This window comes from Narcine bancroftii, chromosome 2 (genome assembly GCF_036971445.1).
Source record: "Narcine bancroftii isolate sNarBan1 chromosome 2, sNarBan1.hap1, whole genome shotgun sequence".
Lineage (NCBI taxonomy): Eukaryota > Metazoa > Chordata > Chondrichthyes > Torpediniformes > Narcinidae > Narcine > Narcine bancroftii.
In genome coordinates this window covers 327,809,894-327,825,108 of record NC_091470.1, presented here as the reverse complement: position 1 = coordinate 327,825,108, position 15,215 = coordinate 327,809,894, and the positions used below count along the sequence as shown (strand labels likewise).

Sequence of the window (15,215 nt, the reverse complement as noted above, 5' to 3'; positions counted from 1 at the left end):
GAACATATGGTTTTTACACAGTAGATACAGAGTAAATGTTTCCCTGACTGATGTGTCTATAATCTGAAAATAAGATGCCTGTGCTCAGGACAGAGACGAGGAGGAATTTCTAAACACAAAGGGTCATCAATTTCTGGAATTCTACACCAAGGTTGTGGAGGCTCAGTCACAGAATACATTCAAGACAGTGAATGACACACATTGGCTATGAAAGGAATTAAAGTGTCTAGGTCAGTGGTTCTCAACCTTTTTCTTTCCATTCACATACCACTTTAAGTAATCCCTATGCCATCAGTGCTCTGTGATTAGTAAGGGATTGCTTAAGGTGGTATGTGAGTGGGAAGGGAAGGTTGAGATCATTGTTCTAGACCCAATTGCTACTGAAATATTTTGCTTGAGAAAAATTGTCAATGGCCCATTTCCTTTGGAGTTATGAAATCGTGCACATAACGAGTCAATTGGGTACAATTAAAACATTGTTTTCAAACCTTTTCTTTCCACCCCCCATGCCACCTTAAGCAATCCCTTACTAATCACAGAGCACCTGTAGCATAGGAAATACTTAAAGTGGTATTTGAGTGGATAAAAAAGGTTGAGAACCACTGGTCTAGGTTTAGCACAGAAAGTGGCACAATAATATCAGACATGATCTTATTCAGTTAATGAACTGGTATGTAAACAACACCAACCACAATAAATTAAATTACCACAAGATACCAAGACAGAATAGGAGATGATTTAAAAGGATGAAAATACATAGATAAATAAATAGAATAATAAAATAAATAAATATTCACTGTTGCAGTTAGTGCAAGAAAGTGATGTTTCAGAAATGCAGGCAGATCTTTTGGTGGTAATCAGGATAAGTTTGCTTTGTTGGTGTTGACCTCATTCAAGGTCAGGCCTGCTGATGTGGCCATAGACCATCCTGGAATTTGAAATGGGAAATCAGGGGATTGGCTAAAAGGTACAAAGTCTAAGACCACCTTCCACACAGTGGGACACGTCCAGTGTAGGCAGACACTTGCATTTGCCAACTCCCTTAAAAATGTTCTTGAGAAGGCTGACACGTGGTTACCATTCACCTGGATCTGTCAGAGTAATTTCAAAGACTATGGGTACTTTGTCATAACCAGTTATGCCATATCCCATCAACAACATTCACTACAAGCAAAACTATACCAATGTGCCTGCCACAAGATTATTCACTCTGCTCCATAAACTACTGTATTTGCTGGAGGGAAACATAGCATCACACAGAGCCGTTTCATTACTCAGTCTGATTTATCACTGTTTCTCTGGTGCCAGGGTAACACATGGGCAGTGAATATTCCATAAAAAGAATATGATCAATAGCTTCTCAGATATTTAGACCACAATTTGTGTTCTATTCTAAAACAGGGTTTGATTCCAGATTCAGACATGAGATTCCTGGGCAATGTCATGGGAAACATGATTTGATCTATTGTAATTTTCTCTTGTTTTTTCCCATGGATTTTAATGGCCTGAAAACCAACTCTCAACCCTCTCAGATTTCCTTTCATTTTTTAAAATCTTCCTTCTATCTGCCACTGTTACTAATCTCATGTTCATTTTTCTTGTGCCCTTTGTGAACATGCCTTGGGTGGTTTATGATAAAATACTGCAGAAGTAAAAGTTTTCTTATTGTTAATTTCCAGCTGTCATTTGGAAGTACTGGGATAAAAATTATTATTTTTTGTTTGCAGACATTAAATGTGTATATGCTATCTGGCTGTTCTGCCATAATAAAGCTGAATCCATAGCCCACTGTTATTTTAGATTGCTTTACATCTAGAAATGTGTAGCCTCCTTGTGGTTGTATAGCATGTTTAATTTACTTCTAAAGTGCCTGCTGTTCTTTTACCTAGAAGAAATACTACAAAAAAAAAAATCAGGATTGGATTATTATACCATTATAGAATCCACTACTTGATGGGCAAAGTACCTCATTAAGGCCACAAAATCTAATTAATTAAAATATCCCCATGTTGATAGGAATGCATTTGAGTGCGAATTTAATTAATGTCAGATTACAGGATAAAATGGTTACAGCATATTTTTTTTATAATGAAGGAATATATAGGTTGGCAAAACATTTGAGGGCTGAAGGGCCTATTGTTCTATGTGATTTCACTTCTTACAGAAAGTCCCTGGCAGCTTCCTGCCAGGATCACTTGTCTGTCTTCCCTTGATAAAGTATCTGCCTTCTTTTGAGTATTATTCTTTACCAACCTGTCCAATGCACTCTGAACTCCCTTGGATCATTTTCCAAAACTCCTCCAGAGCATTCATTCCTTGAATACCAACAGCCGCTAGTGCCTGTGAGAATACATTTTGTAATGTGGAGCAAATAATTGCTGGAGGGATTCAGCAGGTCAAACAACATTCATGGGTAGAAATGGTTAGTCAGCATTTTGGGTCTGAACATCTTATTCAGCAATTTTTTTGTCTGCTCCAATTTCCACCATTGGAAGCTTTTGGATACATCTTTTGTAATGTGGAAGCATCAGTTTGGAGGTCACAACTTTTTAACTAAATGTTAGCAGTTGCAAGAACATGTAGAGATATTTCTGGGCTGAAACTGATGCAGCTGCAGCTCTGCACAAGAAGCCTTAACCATTTTATTTCTGAGAACCTTGAAAACTACAGGACTTTAATAAATAGTGCAATTAAAATTAGATTAAAATGCAATAAAATAACTTCTAGGTCAGAGGCTTTCATGGAGGCCAAAATACCAAACTGCTGTCAGAAATCCCAGACTGTGGTCACATGGTATTTAATCATTCTTTAATGACGGTATTCTGCTGATTGGAATATACCTGTTGGGTTCGTTTTCCACTTCAATAGCACCAGTTTGTTGCACATTGCCATGAGTGCACAACAACGTTGACATGTGGAGCAGGATATTACTAATTTCTGATTTGGTTTCAGCATATATTACAGTATCTCATGGCACTGCATATAGAGTTACATTAACAACCATGTTGCAAAGCTACTCAGAATGGAAAGCAGGTAGGAGCCATTGTCATAATAATTGTCAATAATTCAGTTGATGCTCCATTCAATCCTCTTTGCCTCATTCCTCATCAACTCGCTGTCAATCACATCACCCCCAAAAGATTCTGAAACACAGATAACTCATCTACTGCCTTTTCCAGCAACTGCCTCATTCTCAACTCTAAGGTACCAGGTTTTGAATTCCCTATTTAATTTCCATCCTCGCTTTAATATCCATCATATCAATTGTAGAAGGAGAACTGGGCACACTTGAAAGAATGGAATGATTCATTTCATTATTTTGTTTCTGTTGCTAAGCTACTGAAATTTATTTTCACAAATTCTAATACAGTAAACTCACAAAAAAGTGGATTAATCTTTAAGGTGAATCTTTTTAACTAAGATAGGGTAGATTTTAGAAATTTTGGATTGGTAGAAACTACGGTAGAGGTGCACATACCCAAAGGATATACAGGATATTCGCATTCTTCAGAATAGAATACGAGAGCAGGAAGGTAATGACACTACTTTTAAAACCTTGGATAAGCCATAGTTAGACCATAATGCATGCTTCTGGTCACCTCTCTAGAGGAAAGGCATAATTACTCTGAAGAGGGTGCAAAGGCAATTCAACAAGGATGGACTGTTGCAGTTATGAGTAGAGACAGACACAATTTGTTTGGTTTCTTTAGAATGGAGGAGGCTGAATAAAGGATTTATTCTTCATTTTATAGAAAAAAGCACTGTTACAGGCCTGTCCCTTCCGATGAGACCGCACTGCTCAATTACACCCATGTCATCAATTAATGGACTAGCTCATACATCTTTGGAACATGGGAGGAAACCAGAGCACCCAAAGGAAACCAAAGAGGTCATGGGAAGAATGTACAAAATCCTTACAGAGTGCTGGATGTGAACTTGAGTGTCCTGGAAGGGGCCATTTTGAGTCTTTATACAGGCCGATGATTGATAGCCAGCAGGTGGGGCCAGGTTGTCCCTTGCAGTAGGCTGGTAGGAGTGCAGCGAATGTAGTGGCTGTATCACCACAGGTATAAGACTGTCCAAAGGAGTAAAAAAAGGAATAGACTCCCAAAACATTTAAGTATCTGGATTAGGCAATCTCAACAGAGGACCTACAACCCCCCCCCCACCACCCAGGAACTCTCGTACATTTAAATAAAAGTCCTGTTTTCTTTTTACCTTATTTAACATAAATATTTTTAATTTTTTTTAATGAAGTTGATAAGAGAAGTATGGACGAAACCAAAATCTATCTGCCACAGGGAAGGGGGCCCATAACTTTGAGCAGTTTGTGGGGTGGGGGGAGGACACAGTTGAAAAAAGATTGATCTAGGTGAGCATTGAATCACCAAGGCTATCAGACAAGTGCTGGAAAATGGGACTAGTGCACATTAGCATTTGATGGTCAGTATACATATGGTAGGTCAAAGGGCCTGTTTCTGGGCAGCGTCACTGACTCAATGACCGCATTGCTTATATTTAGAGTAATGGGAAGGAGACAGAAGGAATTTGAGGATTTTTAAAATTGCAACACACATGGCAGTAACATCTGGAAAACACTGCTTGATGGGGCATGTGACAGATTATTTTGTATTGCATATAGATAGGTTTTAAAGGAGATAAATTGTGGCAGGGTTTTTAGTGTAGATCACAAACATTTTAAAACAGATCTCATTTAAAATACTGGAGCTCCGTTCAAGCTAGACAGGGCAGCTCCAAGTGCCTTTGCAAAAACTTTGAGGAGTCCCCAAGGGTCTTCACTAATGCATTGTTGTTTTGAAAAGTAACACATGAAAGAACTTGGAGGAGTAGGTTCAGAGCTGCAGGCTGTCTGACTGCAGTTTGATGTTCTAAGAGGGTCATATAATTTTGCAAGCAGTGAGTCAAACAGATTTTTTTTCTGTGAGAAAGAAAGAATTCTGTTCAGCAGTAACAGCTGGGACTGGAACAGGACAAGCTTGTGGAAAAAAAATCATTTTGAAGACAGGTTGTGAGTGCTTAGTTCAACCTGGTCCAAACCCTTGTGGTCTATACAAGAGGAGAGGACTGGCTGCCTAATGTTTCACTTGAAATAAGAGAAACTATAAGGAACAATGTGGTGACCTGAAAGGAAGAGGTTATCATCTGGAAAACCCTGATGGGGCAAGTTTCTTTGGCAAGACACTGACGTGGCTGACTAAAAGGAATCAGTTGTGGATGTCCAGTGAACAACAAATCTCTCTCTGAAAACTGAGAAGAACTTTCCTGAGTGGTAACCATTTACCTTAAGCACTAAAGCCTGGTGAACTTTATAAATATCAAATTCTGTGCACAGTATAAGAATTGCCTGCAACCCGTGAATCTGGAGGAATGATAAGTGAGATTGGACTGTGAATCAAAGAACTTTTCTAAACTTGCACACATGTGTGCTTAGCATTAAAAGGGAGTTAAGTTAGGTAAGTTAAGTTAATAGTAATAAGTTAGAGTTTAATCCTGTTTTCATGTTTAAAGATAATTAAAAACAACTTTGTTTAAGTAACCATTTATCTTGGTGAATATCTATTGCTACTGGGTTTTGGGGTCCTCTGGATGCAGGTACATTGAGAGCATTTCAGAAATATTTAGATAAGCACCAGAAATGCCATGGGACATAGATTTCACATTTATTGTCACAGTAAGTACATAACATCACCGAGATTCCTTTTTCTAGCATGCCATCATCGGCAGATTTTTGTCAAGTTACATACAATTATGGTTTGTAAGTGTAACTCCATAACTTCATGGTTAAAAGATCTAAATCCTAGAACCCTCACCAACAGCAATGTGGGAGTACATTCACCAAAAGAACTAAATGGTGGTGCAAGTGGCTAACCCCTATATTTCCCTGCAGATCTCAGGATGGGAAATAAATGTAATGTCAAAATGACATCACATACCACCCTGAGATTCTTTGTCCTGCAGGCAAGGCAGAATTACCACTTATTGGTAGTGCAAAAAAAATGTACACAAGTAAACAAATTAATGTCAACAAACTGACAGTGCAATAGAGGAAAAAAAAACAAAGTGCAAGAGTTCTTAAAGGATTCCCTGATTGAGTTTATTATTGAGGATTCTGATGGTGGAGGGGTGGCAGCTGTTCCTGAACCTGATGATGTGAGTCTTGTGGTACTTGTATCTCTTTCCTAATGGTAGCAGTGAGAACAGAGTGTGCGCTGGGAGATGTGGATACTTGAAGGCTACTGCAGCTCTCCGATGGCAGCATTCCTTGTACATTTATAATGGGGAGGGTTTTGCCTGTGATGTCCTGGATTGTGTCCACTACTTTTTTTTTTAAACCCCAGCGTTTTACACTTAGGGATATCAGTGTTCCCATACCAGACTGTGATGCATCCAATCAGCATATTTTCCACCACACTTCTGTTGAAATTTGCCAGGGTTTCTGATGCCATACCTGACCTCCACAATCTCCTGAGGAAGTAGAAGTGTTGACATGCTTTCTTCACGATGCCATTAGTATGTTGGGTCCAGAAAAGATTCTCTGGGAGAGAGTGAGTCCTGGAGTTTAAATTTCCTCATCCTCTCTGATCCCCCAATGATCATTGGATCGTACTCCTCTGGTTGAACAGAACATTGGGCTGATTGCTGAAAAATGGAATGAGTGTAGAGGTACTTGATGGTCAGAATAGACACTATGGACAAAAGGGCCTTTATCTCCTCTCCATGATTCTGTGAATGTCATGAATGTTCTACTTTGCAGCAAGAATCAACTATGGTGGACTGTGTGCGCTTTTATCTCCAAGTAGAAAGAATATGGTGACTCTGCAAGGACTTGACTTCTCCTGTGCTGTACTGAAACAATGTTGCATTACTGGAAATACAGATTTTGAGTGATCCTTTAAATCTAAAATCCCTTCAGTTTTACAAAGGCTAGTGGGCTTGGCAGTCGGTTTCTATAGCATTTATTCCTTCTTGTAAAATGATTATGATGTCACTCATGCTCCATGTCTTAAACCATGTTGCAGTTCTTATTTCACCTGATATATTCTGCTTTCCAGTCCACTCATGAATTATTCATAGACAATATGATTGAATATTTCTCATTATTTATTTTCCCTTGGCTGTACCACATCCTTCTTTACATTGTTATGTGCCCAGAGGACCCCAAAACCTAGCAGCAATAGAAATTCACTCCTTTTAAAACATATCTATATACAAAACATAATCCATCACAACATTGAATGTATTTCTAACTCCACAAAATTATTTCTCCCCCCCCACCCCCACATACCCATACCTTGAAGAAAGGCTCAGGCCTGAAACACTGGTTGAACAGTGAAGCAACATCAATTTCCACAAAAGACTGAGGTTGTGAAACCAAAAGGCTTTTATTGACTGTAGAGTGGAGCAGCAGCCAACTTCATTGACTGCATGGCAGGAAGAGTGGGGAGCATGCCAGGAGTAATTGGTAGATATGTCCAGCCAGCAGTAGCCAATCACAAAATAACAGTGGTTTACCACATTCACCCCTCCTTTTTAGAGAAAAATAAAATGAAGCAAATATGTACACATGTCCATATTTTACAGGTCAAGTCTGTTGGGGGTCTCCTCTGTCACAGGGAATGATGTGGTAACAGTTGGGGCACCACCGTGGCACCTTGGGCAGCTTTTGTGGTTGGTCTGTCATCAGTTACAATTCTCCAACAGGAAGGGACAGGTGAAGGGAGGAGGGAGGGTAGTTCTGGTGCATCATGCGTGACAACAGTTACCAGAACTGGAGTGTGGTCAACAGCAGGTTCAGGGACTTGAACCCCCCCCCCCAAGATGGCTGGGGGGGGGGGGAAAGCACAGTGGGGTGTGTCTGTTGGTGATTAATCAACAGCCAACCTCATTGATCATGGCCTGAAGACTGGGGAGCATGCAAAGGGGTTAATGGGAAGGATCAGTCTCAGGAGCCATGCCTAGCCAGCAGTAGCCAACCACAGTAGTTACCACATACAGTAAATCTTTATCTTGCATGGATGCTGTGAGACCTGCTGAATTCTTACAGCATTTTGTATTGTAACTGCAATCACATCATCTGCAGACTCATGTTTTATTTCTCCTTTTTCTTGAAAATTTTAGTCAGATATCCACCCAACTCTTTTGTAAATGCATTGTTCTGTTTTCAAACACTAGCCTTCAGCTAACATTTGCAACAATCTTAATTTCTTGCATGTTAAAAGAACCACAATGGATTACTCTTGTAAATGCAAAGTTTTATTTTATTGTTCAATCTGAGAAATGAGACAAGATTTCAAAATAGCAAAGTTGGGTAAAGCAGTAATAGACCTGAATTGATCTCACCAAAAATGACAAATAAATTGGTAAATTACCAGTGTGATGTATTGAGAGAAGTATTTAACACATCTGATAACTATTTCCTCTATTGGGAACTAGGTCTACTTATAAATTTTTTTTGTTTCTTATTTTTAACCCTTGGGGCTCAGGACAACTTACTTTCACTCCAGCCTTGAGTTTTGAAGCAGATGATTGGACTAATGCAGGACAAACAGACTTTGCTATCAATGAAATTTCAAGTGCTTGAAAAGCCGTGTGGGTCAAAATATGGGGCAAAGACAGGAGAATGTGGTTGAGAGGAACAATACATCAGCCATGATTTAAATGGTGGAGCAGATTTGATGGGCTGAATGGCCCAACTCTGCCCCTATTTCTGGTTGGCCCTGCCTTTCTTTGGCATTCTCATAAATGGATTTGATGAGTTCGTGCTATCCCATGGTGTGGTGGTTGTCAGTAGTGTGTTCAAGGGGACTTTGAGAACATTCTTGCATCTTATTCCTCCAATACTCTTGCCCTGACAGAGCACAAAACAGTGCCTGCTTCAAGAGTCCGAGGTCATTATAAAGACCTGAGAGATAGTTTAAAGTGTAAAGATAGAGTTTGTACAAATGAAAGAATGATGGAACTTGCAGACAACACCTCTCTTCTTCACAGCAATGGTCTTAAAATGGAATCACTCAAGGAGGCAGATTTCTGGTTATAGTAATGGGACTATAATGAAATGAATCTTTTATCTACTTTTCTACTTATTTTACTTTAAAATGTTCCAATTGATAATATTTCTTTTTAAATCCTTTTATCCATTTTAAATTAAAGATGTTATTCTTCCTCCCCCATACAAATCAAAATTAAATGCCAAACTGATTGTCTTTTTTATAGTTGGAGCCTCTTCATTTTCTTCAATGTAAATTTCCCTCTTAGTTAGCTGGGATTAATTATCCATTAACACTTTTATTTAAACTTTCAACATAGAAATTTGTGCATTCTTAAAATCTGGTTAAAAATAAATTACTTGTGTCTGACTATTAACTTTTAATTTTACATTATGTACACTTAAAGATTTATATGAAGAATTGTTATCAGCTGTTATATGTTGTAATACACTAAACTCGTTGAAGGATGATTGAATCAGGAAGGTGGAGGAGCATGTAGTGTGGAAGAAACAGGGTGGCTGCAGAAGGACTTAAATTAAGAGAATGGACAGAGAAGTGACAAATGAAATATAATATTGGAAAGTGAACAGTTATGTAATTTCATCAAAAAAATAAATGGGCAGACTACTTTCTAAAACTGAAAATATCCAGATGCAAAGGGACCTCTGAGTCTTCGTACAGGAGAGACTGAAGGTAAACTTGCATTTTGAGTCAGTGGTGAAGAAGGCAAATGCACTGCTGGCATTCATTTCAAGAGAAATGGTATAGAAGAATAGGGATGTGATGTTGAGGGTTTATAAGACACTGGTGAGGCCGTTGGAGTATTATGAGCAGTTTTGAGTTCCTCATTTAAGAAAGAATGTACTGACATTGGAGTGGGTTCACAAGCACGATTCCGTGAATGAAAGGGTTATTATGAGAGGAACGTTTGACAGCTCTTGGCCTGTATTAAAATTTAGGAGAATGAGGGGAGATCTCATTGAAACATTGCAAATGTTGAAAACTTGGACAGAGTCGATGTAGAAAGGTTGTTTCCCATGGTGGGAGAGTCTAGGACAAGAAGGAATAACTTCAGGATTGAAGGGTACCCGATTAGAACAGAGAAATTTATTTAGCCAGATGGGGTGGTGAAGGTATGGAATTTGTTACACAGGCAGTTGTTGAGCCCAAGTCATTGGGTGTATTTAAAGGAGAGATTAATCAATTTATGATCAGCCAGGGCATCAAAGGTTATGGGGAAAAGGCTGGGTGGGAAAATGGATCAGTTGATGATCAAATGTCAGGGCAGGCCTATTTATGCTCTTATGACTTATTAACACAAGACTCAAAAGTAACATTGTAAAAGATTGTATTGGATTTAGCCCTCTCCAGGATTTTCCCCAACCTCACTAACATATTAGATCACACTCCCCTGCCACTCCCTCTCTACAGCATGGTAACAGGGCCTTCCATTCCACAAGCCATTGTCACCCAAATACCCTGATTAATCCGTGACCCCTGTATGTTTTGAAATGTGGGAGGAAACCAGAATGCCCAGAGGAAACCCAGGCAGACACTAGGAAAATGTTCAAACTACTTATGGTATTTCTTTTCCCCCCAGCATTAGCACATATTCAATTGGAAGATTTCAATCTTGTCACAATCCTATTGCTTGTTACCAATACCTCAAGTTTATTCATTAAACCAACTGGTTAATCGAACAAAAGCAAAATTTACCTTCAGCTGAGTACAACTAAATTTGGAGAGTAAAAATGACAGTTCAGCCTCTGACATTTATAAAACAATTGACTCTCTAGTATGAAGGCTCCAATATTGACATCTTAATTGGCTTTATTGGAGTTTCAACAAAATTTCCATTTCTATGATCCTAAATTGTTAGGCCTTCCTACTTTCAAACTTCTTCAATAAGAGCCCAACAAGCCTACCTCTTAAGTTTTCCAAAAGTTACAGCTATGTTCTCCAACACAGATTATACTGAATGCTGTAGTAGTGATAATATCCTTCACTGACATTCTGGTAACCCTCTTCTGTACCCTTTTCAAAGCCTCGACATTCTTCCTTCAACAAGTGACTAGAATTGCATACAATATTCCAAGTGTGGCCTTAGCAAGGTTTAACATAGCTATAGTATGACTTTACTCTTTAACTCAATGCACCACCCATTGAAGCCAAGCTTATCATACACCTTTATTAAGCAAAGAAGTAATTAGTTCCTGGAATGCTACAAATGGAATACATGATTGAACAAGGGGTGTAGTTCCATTTGTTGATTTTAGAAAAATAGATTGATTATTTGAAATGAGAAGGAATGGTGGCAAGGGAACTGACTAGATTGTTCAACCAAGGACCGACATAGATTTAATGAGTGAATGGACGAACAGTGCAACAGTTCCGAGTCCATGAAGTGCTGGTAGACCAGACCAAGCTCAAGAAATAGAAAGAATGCACAAAGCAGGTTGATAAGCAGAAATCTGATAAAGAATGCAGATTTTACATTCAGCACATGTATATTTCAAATTATACATTTTGGGTGGAAGTTTTGCTTTGCACTGAAGTTCTGGACCCTTTGATTTTGCATTAATTTTCTTTTTAAATTTATATACTTGAAGTTAAAACAATTAAAAATCTGCCTAGTATAAAAGTAATGATTGTGACAGAACTTTTCAAACAAGTGTAATTGGAAAACTTTTGTTATTTTAACCTTCAGACATGGTCAGTTTTAAGGGTGTAAACAGATTTGGCTGAATTAATCATGAAGGAAGAACTTTCTGGCTACAACTTACATTGGTTTGACATTCATGGATTTTTTTTTGCATTGATTCATTTGATGCCACTATTCTAAAATGAGAAATCCATATCCAATAATAAACCTGTACCATAGCGGCAAAAACTTCCATTTGTAAACACACTTTGGCACCAGTTTATACATGCAAAATAAATCACACCTGTTACTAATTTTCCTTTAATTCAAAGCAAAATTTGTGTTTTCAAAATTTCAGGACAATGACCTGAGGGCCTTCTTGTACTGGTAATTTCGAATTAATAACTCTTTGTGGCCTGCATTGCGCACATTTCCCATCCTGGTTAATAGGGGTATCACATGATTTAAATGTGATCTAATAGCAAAACCAAGCACATTTTACAAATTAAATAATGAGACATTTTAAATAAGTAGAATGTGAGATGAATTCATTAACTGCTGAATCTATAGTTAACTCAAGAGACCAAGAGATATCCAGTGGTAGTTACATTTTTTTAATTTTGTAGATAGAGCACAGTAAAAGGCCCTTCCAGCCCACAAGCCTGTGCCTCCCAAATACAGCCTCATGACCAATCTACCAACTCCACACTTTGGAATTAATTTACTTAACTTCATAACTATTTCCATTGAAAGGCAAAAAATTGGAATCTATGAATTTACCTTTGTCAATGTGAATAATAATCACATGCAAACCTTGAGGTGAGGTTATCCTATCTATATGTTCTCGGCTGAAATTAAACCTCTTTATTGGTTATTATCTATAACCAAATATTGATTTTACTTCAAAAGAATGTTCCTACCCAACCTAACATGCATACCATTTTTTCCCCATGTCCTCGTGGAACAAACCTGTCCTAGACCCAGCTTAATTGGTCCCTTAACTTCTCCACATTACTTCTGTGCTCTCCCCTTTGAACATCTCTTTCCAATTAATATTCCCTCGTTCCTGCCTAATCCTTTAATAATTAGCTCTTCCCCAGTTAATCACTCTCCTAGTTAGCCCGAGTTCATCTTTTTCTATAACTGTACTGAAGCTAAGGGAGTTGTGATCACTTTCACCCAAGTGCTCCCCCACCAAATTCAACCTCAACTATCCCCTTTGCAGTCAGACAGTCCCAGTCAATATTAGTGAAGGTTAAAATCTCCCATGACTACAATCCTGTACTTCCTGCATCATTCTAAAATCTGCCTATTGTCTGCTCCTCAGTGTCTGAGAGACTATTTGGGAGCCTATAGACTACTCCCAGCACAGCGATTGCTCCCTTCCCATTTCAGATTTTCACCCACAGTAGACTCACCTTCCTCAGTGTCTTCCTTCTGTACAGCTGTGATACTATCCTTAAGCCACAATGCCACTCCACCCCCCCCCCCACCTACTTCTTCCTCCCAACCCATTTATTTTTAAAACAGCTGTACCCTGGTACCTGCATCATCCAATCTTGTCCTTCCTCTAGCCAGGTTTCAGTAATGCTACAACATCATAGTTCCATGTACTGATCAAAGCTCATCCCCTTTATTCCTTATATTTGTAGGATTGAAATCAACACATTTCAACCTTTCTGGTTGCATTTATGATTTGCTCCCTTCCAGTCTTTCCTTAGCACAAGGCTCGTCAATACCTGCTTTTGTCCTACTACCCTAGTTTTTGCATTCACAATCTGATTACCAATCCTGCCAAACTACTTTAAACCTCAACAGTTCAGGCAAATCCTCCTGCCAGGAATATTTGTCCTCTTCCTGTTCAGGTTCAACTCATCCTTTTTATAGAGGTCTGACTTCCACCAGAAGCAATTCCAATGATCTAGAAATCTGAAGCCCTGCCCCCTGCACCAGCTCTTCAGCCACACATTCATCATCTATAACTTTATATTAATACCCTGCCTAGCACATAGCACAGGCAGCAATCCTGAGATTACTACTCTTGAGATCCTGTCTTTTAACTTCCTACCTAAATTCTCTTTTGAGGACCTCATTTTTACTCCTATCCACATCATTTGTTCCCACATGGATCACAACATCTGGCTGCTGCCCTTCCAGAATGTCATGGAGTCAGTCCAATACATCTCTGCCCCTGGCATCTGGGAGGCAACAAACCAACCGGGAGTCTCAATAGATTCCAACAAACTTCCTATCTGTCCTCCTAACCAATGAGTCCCTTATTATTAAGGCTCTCCTTTTCTCAGCCCTCCCTTCTGAGCCAAGGTGCCAGATTCTGTGCCAGAGACTTAATTGCCTCAACTTGTCCCTAGTAGATCCTCCCCACCAATAATATCCAAAAGAGCATGCCTATTGTTGGTGGAAACATTCTTTTTCCTCTCCTGGCAGTCAACCAGCTATCTATGATCTATTTATTTGGGGTGACCACCTCCCTTAGCCTCCTTAATAACCCATAGTTCATCCAGCTCAAGCTCCTATTTCTGAACTCAGTCAGCAAGTAGCTCGAGCTGAATGCACTTTCTGCAGGTGTGGTTGTCTGGGACAAGTATACCGTCCCAGATTTCCCACAGTTGGAACAATCTACAGCCCTAGCTTAGACAATTAACTTCATATGAAAAAGTCTCTTGATTAGACTTACCTTCTTGGATTCAAGCAGCAGCTCTCCTCAGGTGCTGAGACACAAAGGCACAATTTTAATATCCCACTCTGTCACTAGCTGCTCCTGGATCTGTTCCTCCTTTTAGGTAAAGCAAAGTTTATGAACACAACTACTGTGTAGCTCTAGCCGATTTTCTCAATTCCTCACACCTGCAGCCAATCATTCAACACTTAACACAAATAAATCACTTAAATATTTAACCCTAAATGGTAAACCAATTGAAAAGCAAGGTAAGCTGTCCTGACCTTTTTAAATCTGCCACCTGACTAACATATACACTAGGCCCCCTCCCTATCCTTAGTCCCTACACATCTAAATAAATAAACTGACCTTTAAAACTTTACCAGTCTTAGCCCCTCCACATGCACAAATAAATAAATGCTTAGCCCTCTGCTATTCCTAGCCTCTACACGTCTAAATAAATAAATTGAAGTTTAATCCACTGCCTTCTCACCAAAGTTTTTCCAACAACTCTCCTGGTTCCTCATCATCTTAAATCCCTGAGCTGCAACAAACTAGTCTGCAACTCCCTCTAGGGGTTGGGAGGATCTCTAGCATTCTATCACAACAGAGACAAGTTTCAATGGGCAGCTGAATTTAAGGAGGATGTTCCATGGACCGTCTCATTTGATGGAGTTAATGGTCTTCTTGGTGAAGCAAAATAAAGACTATGGCCTCCAGTGTCATGTGTCCTAGTTAGATTTTCTTGGTTGCATTGAAAAGACCATGTCCTGTACTTGTGGGATATAGAAACAATTTTCAACTCTGCTATTTATATCCATAAGTACATCCATTAAAGTCCCAAAGGATATAGAATGAGTTGGAAACACTCAGAAGGTCAGGCAGCATC

At 39.1% G+C, this 15,215-nt stretch overlaps 1 long non-coding RNA gene across 1 annotated transcript in view; it reads right to left on the bottom strand.

Annotated features, from left to right (window-relative positions):
• LOC138752773 (uncharacterized) overlaps positions 1-14,868 on the bottom strand; it is a 33,031-nt gene extending 18,163 nt beyond the window's left edge. The window contains exons 1-2 of the long non-coding RNA XR_011350916.1: positions 14,820-14,868; positions 14,345-14,443 (exon numbers count right to left, since the gene is read on the bottom strand). This is a non-coding gene — a long non-coding RNA (uncharacterized lncRNA). The remainder of the gene's footprint in view (positions 1-14,344; positions 14,444-14,819) is intronic.
• Between the last annotated feature and the right edge of the window lie 347 nt (positions 14,869-15,215).